The following is a 13,429-nucleotide window of genomic DNA, read 5'->3' on the forward strand; positions in this document are numbered from 1 at the left end:
CTTAAATAAGAACATATACTATCAAGTAATTAAGAGGAAAATATAGACTTGAAAGTTTATCTATTATTTTAACTATTTCTTATGTTCTTCTCTCCTTCAGAAAGATCTGGTATCATTTCCTTTAAGCATGACAAACTTCCTTTAGCATTTTTATAACTGAAACATTTCTTGAAATTTAGCATTGCTAATTCTGCTGGAAATAAACTCCCTTCATTTCTTTCATCTGAAAATATTTTTGTGTAGTTATTATTCCTATTAAGAATATTTTATCTGGATATAAAATTCTGGGTTGACAGATTTTTTCGTTTTCTTTCAGCATCTTACATATGTTATTTCACTAACTTCTGGACTCTATTGTTTGATGAAGTCATCAGTCATTTGAATAATTGCTTCCTATATGCCATGTATCATTTTTGTCTGTTTTCAAGACTTTCCCTTCATCTTTGGTTTTCATCAGTTTGTAATGTGCTTAGTTAGACATGTCAATTTATCCTACAATTCATTGAAATTCTTGAAACTGTAAATTTGTATCTTTTATCAAATTTGGAAACTTTTCTAGCATTATGTTTTTTTTTTTTTTTTTTTGAGACAGGCTCTCACTCTGTCACCCAGAGCAATCACAGCTCACTGCAGCCTCGACCTCCTAGGCTCAGGCGATTCTCCCAACCTCAGCCTCCTGAGTAGATGAGACTACAGACATGTGCCACCATGCTTGGCTAATTTTTTGTATTTTTGGTGGAGATTGGGTCTCGCCATGTTGCCCAGGCTGGTCTTGAACTCCTGAGCTCAAGCAATCCTCCCATCTCAGCCTCCCAAAGTTCTGCAATTACAGGTGTGAGCAAACACACCCAGCACATTGTCTTTAAGTAATTTTATCTGCCCATTATCTCTCTCCTATACTTCTGGGACCCCAGTTATACATATGTTGGATATCATTATTTCTCCACAGTTCTCTGGGGCTCTGTTCATTTTTTCCTCATCTTTTTTCTCTCTGTTCTTCATATTGCATAGTTTCTATTGATCAATCATTAAGATAACTACAATTCCCTGTCATCTCCATTCAATTGTTAAGACTGTCTAGTGAATTTTTAATTTAATATATTTTTTTAGTTCCACAATTTCCATATTTCTGAATTCTTATTCTTTTGCTGAAATTTTTTCTCCCTTTGTCCATTCTGAGCATATTTTCTTTTACAGCACTGAGCATTTTTATAGCTGCTCCTTTATACAGTTTGCCTGATAATTTCAACAGCCAGGAATGGTCTCTGTTGATTTTCTTTCCCTAGAGAATGGGTCACATATGCCTGAATCTTTGCAGTCAAATAATATTGGATTTTATCCTGGACATTGTGAATATTATGTTATGGAATCTCTGGGTTTTATCATTAGTCTTTCAAAGAGTATGGATTGTTTAGGTTAGTTTACAAGGCAATTAATATGACTAGACTCAAAGTAAAAACTCTGTGTTTCATAGCAATTCAAACCTCAGTTCACTTCTTGTATTGTTAGTTGAGCTTCTCAGAGTCTGCCTCATATATATGTATATATGTATATATGGCTCAAGTGTTAACCAAGATTTGGGCAGAGTTTATACAAACAATTTGGAGATTCCCTTTCTGGCTCTCTGCTATCTGAATTTCTCCTTAACTTTCCAGAGACTGTTGTTGCCTAAATTTTTCCTCTGGTTATTCATGCTAGAAATAGCACAGATTTTCTCTTGGAATTTTAGCTGCCTCACATGCTGCAGAATCCCCTCAGTTGTCTAAAAATGAGACACTTATCTAAAGTCATTGCCTTCTTCCAAGTATCAACTCCCTTTCATAATATTCCTGCTTTGGTTCACCTTCCAGTGCCTTCTAGTGTTGCCTTTGCTTTCTCTTTTTGCTTTATTTAATTTTCCTTTTCTTTTGTTTGTCTGTTCAATGTGGATAGTTATTAAAGGTGAAAGCTCAGTCTGATAGGAGCTTACTTGGCTATTAGAAGAAGAACAAATATTTTTAAAAACTTACGAATCGAATGTATAAAAGAGTACAGTAAGGTGCTAGATACAAAGTCAACATCACTTTATTTTACACCAGTAATAGCCACTTAAAATGTAATATAAAATATAATTTTTTAAATTCCCACAGAAAATTCCTATCAAAATTAGAAATAGCTGATATTAATCCAACAAACAAAAATATCTAAGAACTTTATAAAAAATAATTATTAACAGACATATAAGAATTTCAGAATAAATGAGAGAGCAACTACATTTATAGATAGAAAAACTCAGAGTAAAGGTACAAGTTCTTTGAAAATTAATCTATAAATGTAAAACTATTCTGATTAGAAGCCCCAAAGAGGTTTTCATTGACAAGCTGCTCCTTAAACTCATATGGAGAACAAATGTCAAGAGCTAGAACAACAACTTATGATATAAAATACCAAGACATTTTAGGAAGTTACATGTTCTATAGTAATGAAATCTACAAGCAAACCCATGGAAGACAATAGAGAGTACAGAAAGAGAACCACACATATATGAAAACTAGACATATAGAAAAAGTGACAATGTAAATTAAGGGAAGGAGAAAGGATGAAAAACTCAAATGGTACTAGAATGATTGATTATTCATAAGGAAAATAGAGTAAAATTACATCCATACCCAAAAATAAATTCAGTTGGATTCAAGACCTAAAAGTGAAGTATCGGACTCTTAAAAATTTAGAAAATAATACGAGAAGTATCTTAGGATAACATCTTGGGTAATGATTTTTTAAACTAGACAATGAAAAACACAAACCATAAATGGAAACACAACATTCTTTCACTAAATTAAAAGCTAAAGCTTATTGTATGTCAAAAAACATGATAAACAAGATAAATCACCAACCTGAAGAAGGTATTTACTGTGCATACATACCTTTGTTTATTACATCGTATAATTTTCATTATGTTTGAAATACAATATTTCAACACAATCACTTTGAAGATCGTTCCATTGCTGTTCACTTCTCTTAGAAGAAAGACAAAAGCCTCAAGCTGCTCTTCTTCCAGCTGTTTTCTTTCCAGACTCAGTTCCCCACTGTCCATGATCTTTCTTCTCTCAGGGCCTTCACATAAGTTGAGCTATTCCTTCTAATAAAAACACTTGTCTGCCTGTTTCACTTAGTGAACTCCTCCTACACCATCAAGCTCAAATGTAATCCTGCCATAACGATTTTTCTTGCCCATCCACCATAACACAAGTTAGACCCCTGTTACAAACTCTCATACACTGTGAACTTCTCTTTCATTGTCATAAACATTAACATTAATTATGTGTGTATTTTTTTAATGTCTGCTCTGTAAATTTCATGAAAGCAAATAAAATGTCTGCACTATTCACTACTTAATCTAGCACAAGGCTTGACACATAGTGTATGCCCAGTTGATGTATTGGGGCATAAAGGGCAATAGAGGAAAGAGAAAGAGGGAGAAGAAGGGAGGGAAGGAGGAGAGAGGGGAAAAGGAAGGAAAGAAGGAAAGAAAGGAGGGAAGAAGAGAGGGAGGAAAGGAAAGAGGGAGGGAGAGAAGTTGAGTTCTGGTCATTATGAACTGCTGGTTGGGGATGGTGAGATTGAAGTGGGAGTCCAAAAAAAGTGGAAGAGGAGAGACAAAGATGAAGCAAGATTATACCCAAGATAGCTTCAATTTCTTTAAATCTATATTGAAAGGAGCTTGGGGGCTGATTTCTATTGGCATTGGCCTACACTCAATTTTCCAGTGTTCTGTTATCTACAATTTCTGACCTGTAATTGTATACTTCCATCAGCGGCCCAGTTGCAGGAAGTCATGATTAAGAGTTCCTGCTAAATTGGCCCCTTGTGTATTAGTCATTATTTTAACATTCAGTGTAACAACATATTCAACAGTGTATCTGTATATTTAAAATGGGGAAAGGAGTCATTCTCTGTTAATACCAGGCAGTAGTTCTGCAAATGAAGCAATTAATTTAAGTGGATCAGAGTTTTTAAAGATTGGATTTACCAAAACAAACACTCGTCAACACTTTCACACACCAGTACTTATGCTCATAGTCACACTCACACACACACACACACCCCGTTTAATTTGTTACTAATGCAGTAAATACCTATTAGAAAATAAATCTAAAGAAAGCTATTTTTGAAGGGTGTAAAATTCATTTTGTATTTTGAAATAAGAGGACAAAGGTGATAACGGTGATGATGATGATGATGATAAATGTTGATACAGAATAATGACTAATATTTAGTGCGTGTTTACTATGTGCCAGGCATTACACAAAGTACTTTACATGCAATAATTGTCTTACATAATCCTTACAAGGCCTTATGAAATAAATAATTTTATTACTCCCTTTTACACTTGAGAAAAGTAAAGTATTCTTACCCAAAAGTTATCTAACATTAAAGCCTATGATATGCCTAGCCACTTGGCTGTCTCACCCGCCACCACCACATCCCCAAAATTGTGTCACTTATGTCCACATACCACATGGCACAAATATACACGCACACACACACACCTTAAAGTTCATTTTCACAAATATATAGTGGAAGCCAGTTGTAGAAAAACTTTCATTCAAATGCTTACAAATAGAGGCATTCACAGTAAACACAGATCGTCATACTGAATTCCCCAAACTGTAGAATGATTAATCTAATTTCCTCCTCCATGTTTTAATTCTGAACAGATGGCCACGGAAACTGTTTAGCCTAGTTGGTTAGTATCTATTTTCCAGACAATTCAAAGTCCTGACAGATGCTTGAGCCTAAACATCATGAATTTATAAACGAACCTCCCACTCCCGATTTTTTGTGCATTACAAAGCACCATACCTGACATAGTTGGTGTGTTTATTTTAAAATAAATTGAGTTGAGGTTTGTCATAGCAATAACACATTAAATGACAATTTCAGTTATGGTGACCACATGATTGACAAAAATAAATGGAGATCAGCAACCCATATCTGAGAAAGAAAACTAATATGATATATTTCCCATGAGAATTTAGAGGCCATCCAGACAGAAATAGCCTGTTTTCTAGGATTGGATAAGAGTTCAAGTGCCCCAAGTGAGTACTGAATGTCCAGGATTCTCAAACAACCTTCACTACCTTAAAATGCCCAATTTGAATGGCATCTTGAGCTCAGATGGATTTTAAAAGCAAGGCAGGTATCTGTCTTTGCATATTGAAACAGAAAAGCATAATTGAAATATTTGTAACACAAAGAAATAATCAATGATTGAGGTGACACATACCCCATTTACCCTGATGTGATTATTACACATTGTATACCTATATCAGAATATGTCATGCACCCCACAAATATATACACCTACTATGTACCCATGAACATTATTTTAAAATTTTTAAAAGAGGGCCGGGTGCAGTGACTTATGCCTGTAATCCCAGCACTTTGGGAGGCCGAGAAGGGTGGATCACGAGGTCAGGCGATCGAGACTATCCTGGCTAACACGGTGAAACCCCATCTCCACTAAAAATACAAAAAATTAGCTGGGTGTGGTGGCAGGTACCTGTAGTCCCAGCTAGTTGGGAGGCTGAGGCAGGAGAATGGCATGAACCTGGGTGGCAGAGTTGCAGAGAGCTAAGATCGTGCCACTGCAGTCTAGCCTGGGCAACAGTGTGAGACTCTGCCTCAAAAAAAAAAAAAAAGAAAAGAAAAGAAAAAAATGTAAAAGAAATATCGAAGAAAAAATAAACAGAATTTTAGAAGTAAAAGGGAATTTTGTTCTTGCCTTAGGTAGAATTGGAGCAAACAAAAACTGATATTAAACTTGGGACAAAAATAAATATCAAAATATTTCCATGATTTTTAAATATATCTTTTCTCTTTTTTGTTTATCTCCCCTCCACACCTTTACCAGAAAAAACAAACTCTTATCTGGAGAGAGGGGCAAGTGGGACCCTAGTTAACCACCATCAATTCTTAGATCTCAGATACAGTGATGAATACTTCCAAGCCAGAGGCAGTGACTTAACTGTCAAACAAAGAATGGCATTCCCAGAGCCATTTTCTGACAGCTTCTGATGCTCATCACTGTAATATGGAACTCTGCAATAGGACAGGAAGAGGTAGACAGAGAGAGACTTAATCTTCCCTAATTTTCCCCTTTGTTAGCTCCTTGATCTTGGACAAGTCACTAATCTGAGTCTCTGCTTCTTTGGCTAAAATAAGAGCAACCTACCTATCTGATAACAAATGGAAATGCCTAGAATAACACTAGATAGGCACACAGTATACTGTCAACAACAGTGTATAGTTCTTGCAAGTAGAGTCAATTCAAGGAATAGAGTTTTGAGGGTCAAAGGAGAATATTGTCACAAAATCAAAGCATTTTAGAATCAGAAAACCTTTAGATCATTCTAGTACAATCCCTTCATGTTTAGGAAGAGGAAACTGAGAATCTTACCATCCGTTAGCATCTTTTAATACTTAATGGAAGCATAGACTTAAAATGATAGCCATTTAAAAAAAAAAAAAAAGAAAAAAAAAAACTGGTTCAAAAAAATGGTCCTAACACACAGTAAAGTCCCCAGTGGACAGGGCCAAGCCAGAGCTCAATATATTTCTAGTGGAAGAATGACTTCATAGAAAGACTTTGCCAATACAAACCTTATAGTTTGTGGTTTCTCAGGAGAACTCAAGGTCAGCCCATTGTTTTTAATATAGGCGTCTGGCCACTTGGCTCCCACTTAACTGGCACTAAAATAGGGGTTCTTTTTTCCAGTGGCTGATTTCCAGTCCTTCCCATCAGAGCCCCAGTTATTACAACTATATATAAAAATGTCACTTATTCCCAGTGCTGAATTTTAATCTTTCTAAGTTGGTCCTGCTCCTGAGAAATTAAGGAGTAGTACATGTAGTACATGAAGAGAAGCAATGGACATCCTATTTCCTTCTAGGCATACCATCAGTCATTAAATAATAGAATCTATGAGTTGGAGCTTATTCCAATCTCCCAGTCCTTGAAAGAATCCCACCTATAACATGAGCAACCTGACTATGCCATCCTAGAATATATCTGAGTTCAGGCATTCTTGGTATCACAAAGACATTCTTTCTACTTTCCAATGGTCCTGTTTCACAGAAAGATTTATTTTTCTTTTTCCCTAAAATCTGCCTCTTGAGAGAACTTCTCCCTATAGTTAGTTCCTGGTTCTTCCCTTGGAGCTACAGCTTGTACCCTGATGTATTAATCATAGTTTTTTGTTTTTATATTTTATGATGTTTTGACCTCTTGGGGGAACTAGTTGGGTAAGACAGACTGACCCCCTCCTCTGGGTTAGCTAATTCCTCAGGCGATAAATGACTGGCCTGTGTGAGTGCCTTTCATACACAAACCAGCCAATCCAAAGGCTATACTCCAACCACCTCTTGTATCTAACACATACCAGGCCAATACTTTCCCTGTCCGAAATCAATGCAGGGCCAGGTACCAAACAACTAGGGACAGCCCCTCTGCCCCCAAACCCACTGGCGTCATTCAAACTAGCCTATGTTAAGCTTTCTCCCCTGCCCTGCCATGACTGTTCCACAGAAAACACAATGAAGATTGGCCCATGCTCTCTCCTCACTCTTCTCCATCTCCTGTCCAACACTGGCCTTCCCCCAATGTGGTCCTGTGTGGCCTGCCATGCCCCTCCTCTTGGGAAGTAGAAGCAATGAAAATCTTTCCATGACATAAGCTGCTCAGTGACCTCTATAAATTAAAATCAATGTGTCTTCCAGCACTTTGGGATGCCAAGCTGGGAGAATTGCTTGAGTTCGGGAATTCAAGACCAGCCTGGGCAAAACAGCAAGACCCCACCTTTATGAAAATGAACACAGCAAGATCCCACCTCTACAAAAATGAAACACAACTAGCCTGCTGTGGTGCTGCAGGTCTGTGGTCCCAGCTACTTGGGAGACTGAGGCGGGAGGATTGCTTGAGCCTGGGAGGTCAAAGCTACAGTGAGCCATGACAGAGCCACTGCACTCCAGTCTGGGTGACAGAGTGAGATTCTGTCTCAAAAAATAAATAAATACATAAATAAATAAAATTGATTTGTGTGATCAGTGAAATGCCTGAAAACCCATTGAAAGCAGTTACCCAGTCCCTTCCAAAACTTCTTTATGTGCCCTTAACCATATCCTTTATCACCTCCCTCAAGACTCTCGAGTCATCCCTAATCCGTCTATCTCAGAGCTGGCTGTTCAGAACTGAGCCTGGTCCTTCACATAGGATCTGACTATTTTAAAACACTAAGACACTCTCAACTTTGCCAACCTGGGCAATATGCTTTTATCCATTTAGCCATTATCTTTTTCAATAGCTCATTTACACCACTGGTGAAAACGAAGTTGATTTTTAACAAAAGCCTTCACTCCGTTTCACATGAACATTTGTTTTGCCAAACTTCCCCAATCCTTTCTTGCACAACTGATTGCTTAAATGTTAAATTCATCATTATCTTGATAAAATGTGCAGTTACCTACAAGGACTAGATATCTCTACTATAGTATTTATTATTAATATTATTATTATTATTATTATTTGAGAGACAGATTCTCACTTTGTTGCCCAGGCTGATATCAAACTCCTGGCCTCAAGCAATCCTTCTGACTTGGACTCCCAAAGTGCTGAACTGCAGACATGAGCCACCATGCTAGTGGTACTTATTATCCATATTTATTATTCTTAGTAACAACTATGATGACAGTAATAATAATAATAGCTAAAAGGTGTTGGGTGCTACTATGCTAAGTATCTGACATGGCCCATCCTATTAAATTCTATTATAAGTACTAATATTATCCCATTTTCTAAATAAGAACATTGAGAATTCTAGAGACTAAGTGTAACTAGCTCGAGATTGTACAAATTAGTGTTAGAGCAGGGATTCGAATGCAGGCTTAAATGCACATCTTGTTAATTGCATCTTATTTTAGTTGTTTATGCATGGATCTCCCAGTTAAAATTGTAGAATCCCCAATATATTATGTAACCACTCCCAAGGATCTAAATTGTGAGTGCTCAGATATTTGTTTTCATTGGATTCTATGTTAAATTGGTAGTTTCATCAATCTTGTTGGCTATTCCACCTAGATTTCCACAAATGTCTTTTTTGTCTTCATGCAGCCATTAGTAAATATTTCGAAAGATATGAAACTCTATAACATTCCCCTGAGAACCTCTGCTCTTTGGGATAATATTGGTGACTTTTGATATATGGTTGTTCACAAGTTATGGATCTTTCTAACTAGATCCCTTCTTTTGACATTTCTCCCTACATATAACAAGTGTTTCCTGGGTGTCAGCTGTCATTATTGTCATAATTTCCACCTGAACACTCACATTCTGCCATGAGAGAATTTTTCCAATTATTTATTAAATCATGATTACATCAAGTTTACAGCAATCCACTACTCTAACAGTAATCACTTTATCAAAGAATAATGAAAAAAAAAAAAACAGGAAAGGAGTGTGCTTCCTTTTCTTTGTTCACCAATGCAGGCTCACAAGAATCCACCATTTCTATTCTGAGCACTCTCTACTGCATTTAATAATGTATTACAACCTCAGATTGATGCAGATTATGATTAACTTCACAAGAATAACTTTTCCACCATTCTAATGAAGACACACTCCAATAGTGCTTGGCAGTTTACAAAATAGTAAATACTCCAATAGTGCCTTGCACTATTATATTCCAATAATGCTTTGCAATTTACCCAAAAGAAATCTTGCAGGAAATATGACGGTGCAATGACTCCCCTGCCTGAAGGGGTCATTTACTGTGCCTCCTTGATTCAAAAGATGAAAGCAATAAAATAGATATTTGCATGCACAAGATTTTACATTCTTTTCAATATTCTTATACCTGCAACTTTTGATCTGAAAAATCTCTCCTAAAGATATCTTTTAACTGCAGCATTCAACATGGAAAAGATTGCAGAAAGCCTTCCAAGAGCTATAAAAATAGAATTCGAAACATTTGGCTTGTGGGAAGGGCTGTGTGTTTACCAGCTTTGAGGTAGAGTGGTACGCAGCAGCTCTATGCATTTTCTCACGGGGCATGGTTTCAAAGCCCTTCCTTCCTGTGCTCCCTCAAATCTGTTTACAACAGTCTCTCTCCTCCACAGTACTTGCCACAGGTAGTTAAGTGTGAATAATGACAACCAAAAATAAAAAAAAAGAAACAAAACTAAATTCCCATTACTAAAGAAAAACTCAAGTTAGCCCTCTGGGGGAGAAGCTCACAAGGATTAATTATATTGTAGGGGTTGATATCTCTCTTAATTTCTCTTTCCAGCAGTTTTGCAAATACATTTTTCCACAGTTTTAAAGAAATGTAAGAATTCCCAAGTTCCACAACCAGAAAATCCTGACAGTCTCTGATAGCTGAATAATGGATGAAGCTCCACTGTTTACTTAGCAGGAGAGAAAGAGAGAGAATGATAGAGAAGTCCAGATAAAGTGCAGGAATCTGACATCCTCTTGTGCTGAACAATGGTGAGAAGAATATCTTAGCTTCTTTTTTTGTTGTTGTTGTTTTTTTGTCCATGTGCAAAATGTATATGGAAACAACAGTTCAGTATGGGGTTTATTATTATTTCACGCCTGTACCTTCTGTGTCAATGTGATTGCTTCCTTCAGTAATGGGCTGAGACCTGGAACACAGATAACAGCATTTCCATCCCAACAACTCCACTCCATCCCCTACTCCACTGTCACTCCAAAGAACTTTCCCGAAGATACCGCATAATTTTCCCAGCCAGGAAACACTCCAGTATTACCACATATTCATTTATTGAAAAGTTGATTAAAACATGAAAGTATAATTAGCAAAGTTGAAGGTTTTCTTTGCAATAACGTTCAGTATTTCATGGCTGATTAATTCACATTCCTACACTCCTTTGTAGGGTCAACCACACCAAGTCAGTCAAGTCAAAAGCTGTGGGGGTGTTTGTCTTCTGAGAGAACCCTCCCCATGAAATCTCCCACAATGCCTGTCACTGGTACCTAAAATTCCACCATTAGAGATTCACTCTTTTGGTTCTGGAGGCATTTTAATCCCTAGGGGTCCTATTAAAATGCAAAAACTCTGAGAAGAATAACAGCATTGAAAGCTATTATTAACTGACAGCAAGGAGGCCCTGGGGAATTGGACACAGGATAGAGCCTGAGGAACAACTCCAGGAAATCGGGACGCGAGCAAAGGGAAGGTAGGGTGGCAGCAAAAAATAAACTTTATCTACTTCGCCATTTTGTAGGGGCAAGGCAGCCCCACTTCCGATATTCTGTACACTAAGGAAATTCCATTCAAGGTGAGATGATGGACACAATGAGAGCAATTTATTTTCAGTTGTGCTAAAGGAGAAAATCAACAGTGACACATAATAGTATTTATGCAGAACTCTGACTTCAGTGCAGCATGTTTAATCAGCATGTTGCCCCTGGACTTTCTCCTCCAGTGCCTTGAAGTAGTCACTTGGGCTTGTCAAGGATTGTGTCTAAATCATATGATTATAAGCTCATGTTCTTCTATTCCCTCACCCTCTTTAGAGACAGCGATATGGAACTTTTCTTTTTCTGCTTGCTTTTAAAATTGTACATTTCACATACATTGGGAATGTTTCTGTAGAAAACGTGGAAGTGACTTAAACTAACAAGGTGTCACTGAAAGAGAAGAACTAGGAGTCTACAGAAGCTGACTTTGTGGATTTCAGAAAATCTGCCGGTATCTGATAAGGCGCTGATTGGCAGCAGCAGAAGTTGGTCCCAGAGTCATCTCTCTCCCTTGCAGAGATGCTTCCTGCCTTGAAAAGTCGTATGGACACTAAAAGCTTTAAAAATGCAAAGAAAAGATTGAATTTCTGTTGTTATTGTGTGGTGGTGATATGTGTATATCTGCATATATGCATATGTACGTGCGTGTATTGAAAAATGAAAATGCACAATGGGAAAAATTGCACCTTGAATTTCCCCCAGAAAGATAATGTAAAGCATTTAAAGGTGTTATGATTTTAGGGAGAAAAGAATAGGTTGAGGCAATAAGTTTCCACACTTTTCTTATGTACCTGAAACAAGAAGTTCCGGAGGTATTTTGGTGTTTTATTATCATTGCCATTGTTGTCATTTTTATGGTATATAGACAGAACGATTTAACCCAAACCTAGATCCACCTCAAAGAATGTCAAAGTCCAAGGCTTCTCAGTGAAGGCTGCCCAGGGTCAAGTCACAGAATCAGGATTACAAATTACTTCTGGCCAGAAGGAGAGAATTATGGTGCAGAAAATAAATTCCGGGGGAAACAAAGTAAGTAGGCCTTTAGAAAATTGCAGATTTGACAAGAAAGAATAGATGTATTTTTTTAAATCCTGCTTCACCTGGTGTCTTCATCGTACGTGAATAACTGTGTAACTGTACTTCATTAAGGGTGAGCTGATGGTTATAATATTTTAACAAAGAGTTACACTTTTGTAGAGAAAGCTTAATCAAGATTATCTTTAATCTGTCACTCATTTCAGTTATCTGAACCTGATTCAGTATCTGTATCTCCACTTGCCTGCATTACACCATAACTGGCCTTCATGAAACAGGATGTGCTCCATTTCCAATGCTCCAGAAGCACAAAACTCAAAACTCAGATGTATCTGAGAAAAATCCAGCAAAATTCTAGCCAATATAAAGATTTGGAAGACTGCACACTACAAGAAAAAACAGAAAATGAATATCCTTCAAACCACAGGTCAACAGCTTCACCCACATGCAGCTGCAAAACAGCAGATTTTCCCCCTGACCAGCATTAAGTGGCCTTATTTCATGCTCTACTCTTTCCAGGGTAAGGAAGGAGAAGCAAAGACCCAGGAATCTCCTTAAGTTGGCTTCCATAGCCACTTCTGAAAGAAGTAAATAAGGAATGCAGTGTCTGGGGATTGTCAATAATTTGATCACAGATATGAAGGTGCATGAGAATGCACATGCGTATTGGGTGTGTTTTATGATTTTAAAGTCGGTATCACTGGTTGCTGATAACAGTCACAACCGTTCCTACAATCAACAAATATTGATTACCTATTAGGTGCTAATGAATGTGCTAGATACTAGTAAGAAGACAAAAATGAGAGAGAATTTCTGCCATTTAGCCTAGGTGAGGAAATAATTCCATAAAAATAATTACTGGGGCCAGGTGCGGTGGCTCACGTCTGTAATTCCAGCACTTTGGGAGGCTGAGGTGGGTGGATCAGGAGTTTGAGACCAGCCATGTCAATATGGTAAAACCCCATCTCTACTGAAAATACAAAAATTAGCCAGACTTGGTGGCACACGCCTGTAATCCCAGTTACTTGGGAGGCTGAGGCAGGAGAATCACTTGAACCTGGGAGGCAGAGGTTGCAGTGAGCTGAGATCAAG

This window comes from Colobus angolensis, unplaced genomic scaffold (genome assembly GCF_000951035.1).
Source record: "Colobus angolensis palliatus isolate OR3802 unplaced genomic scaffold, Cang.pa_1.0 Scaffold41, whole genome shotgun sequence".
Classification (NCBI taxonomy): domain Eukaryota; kingdom Metazoa; phylum Chordata; class Mammalia; order Primates; family Cercopithecidae; genus Colobus; species Colobus angolensis.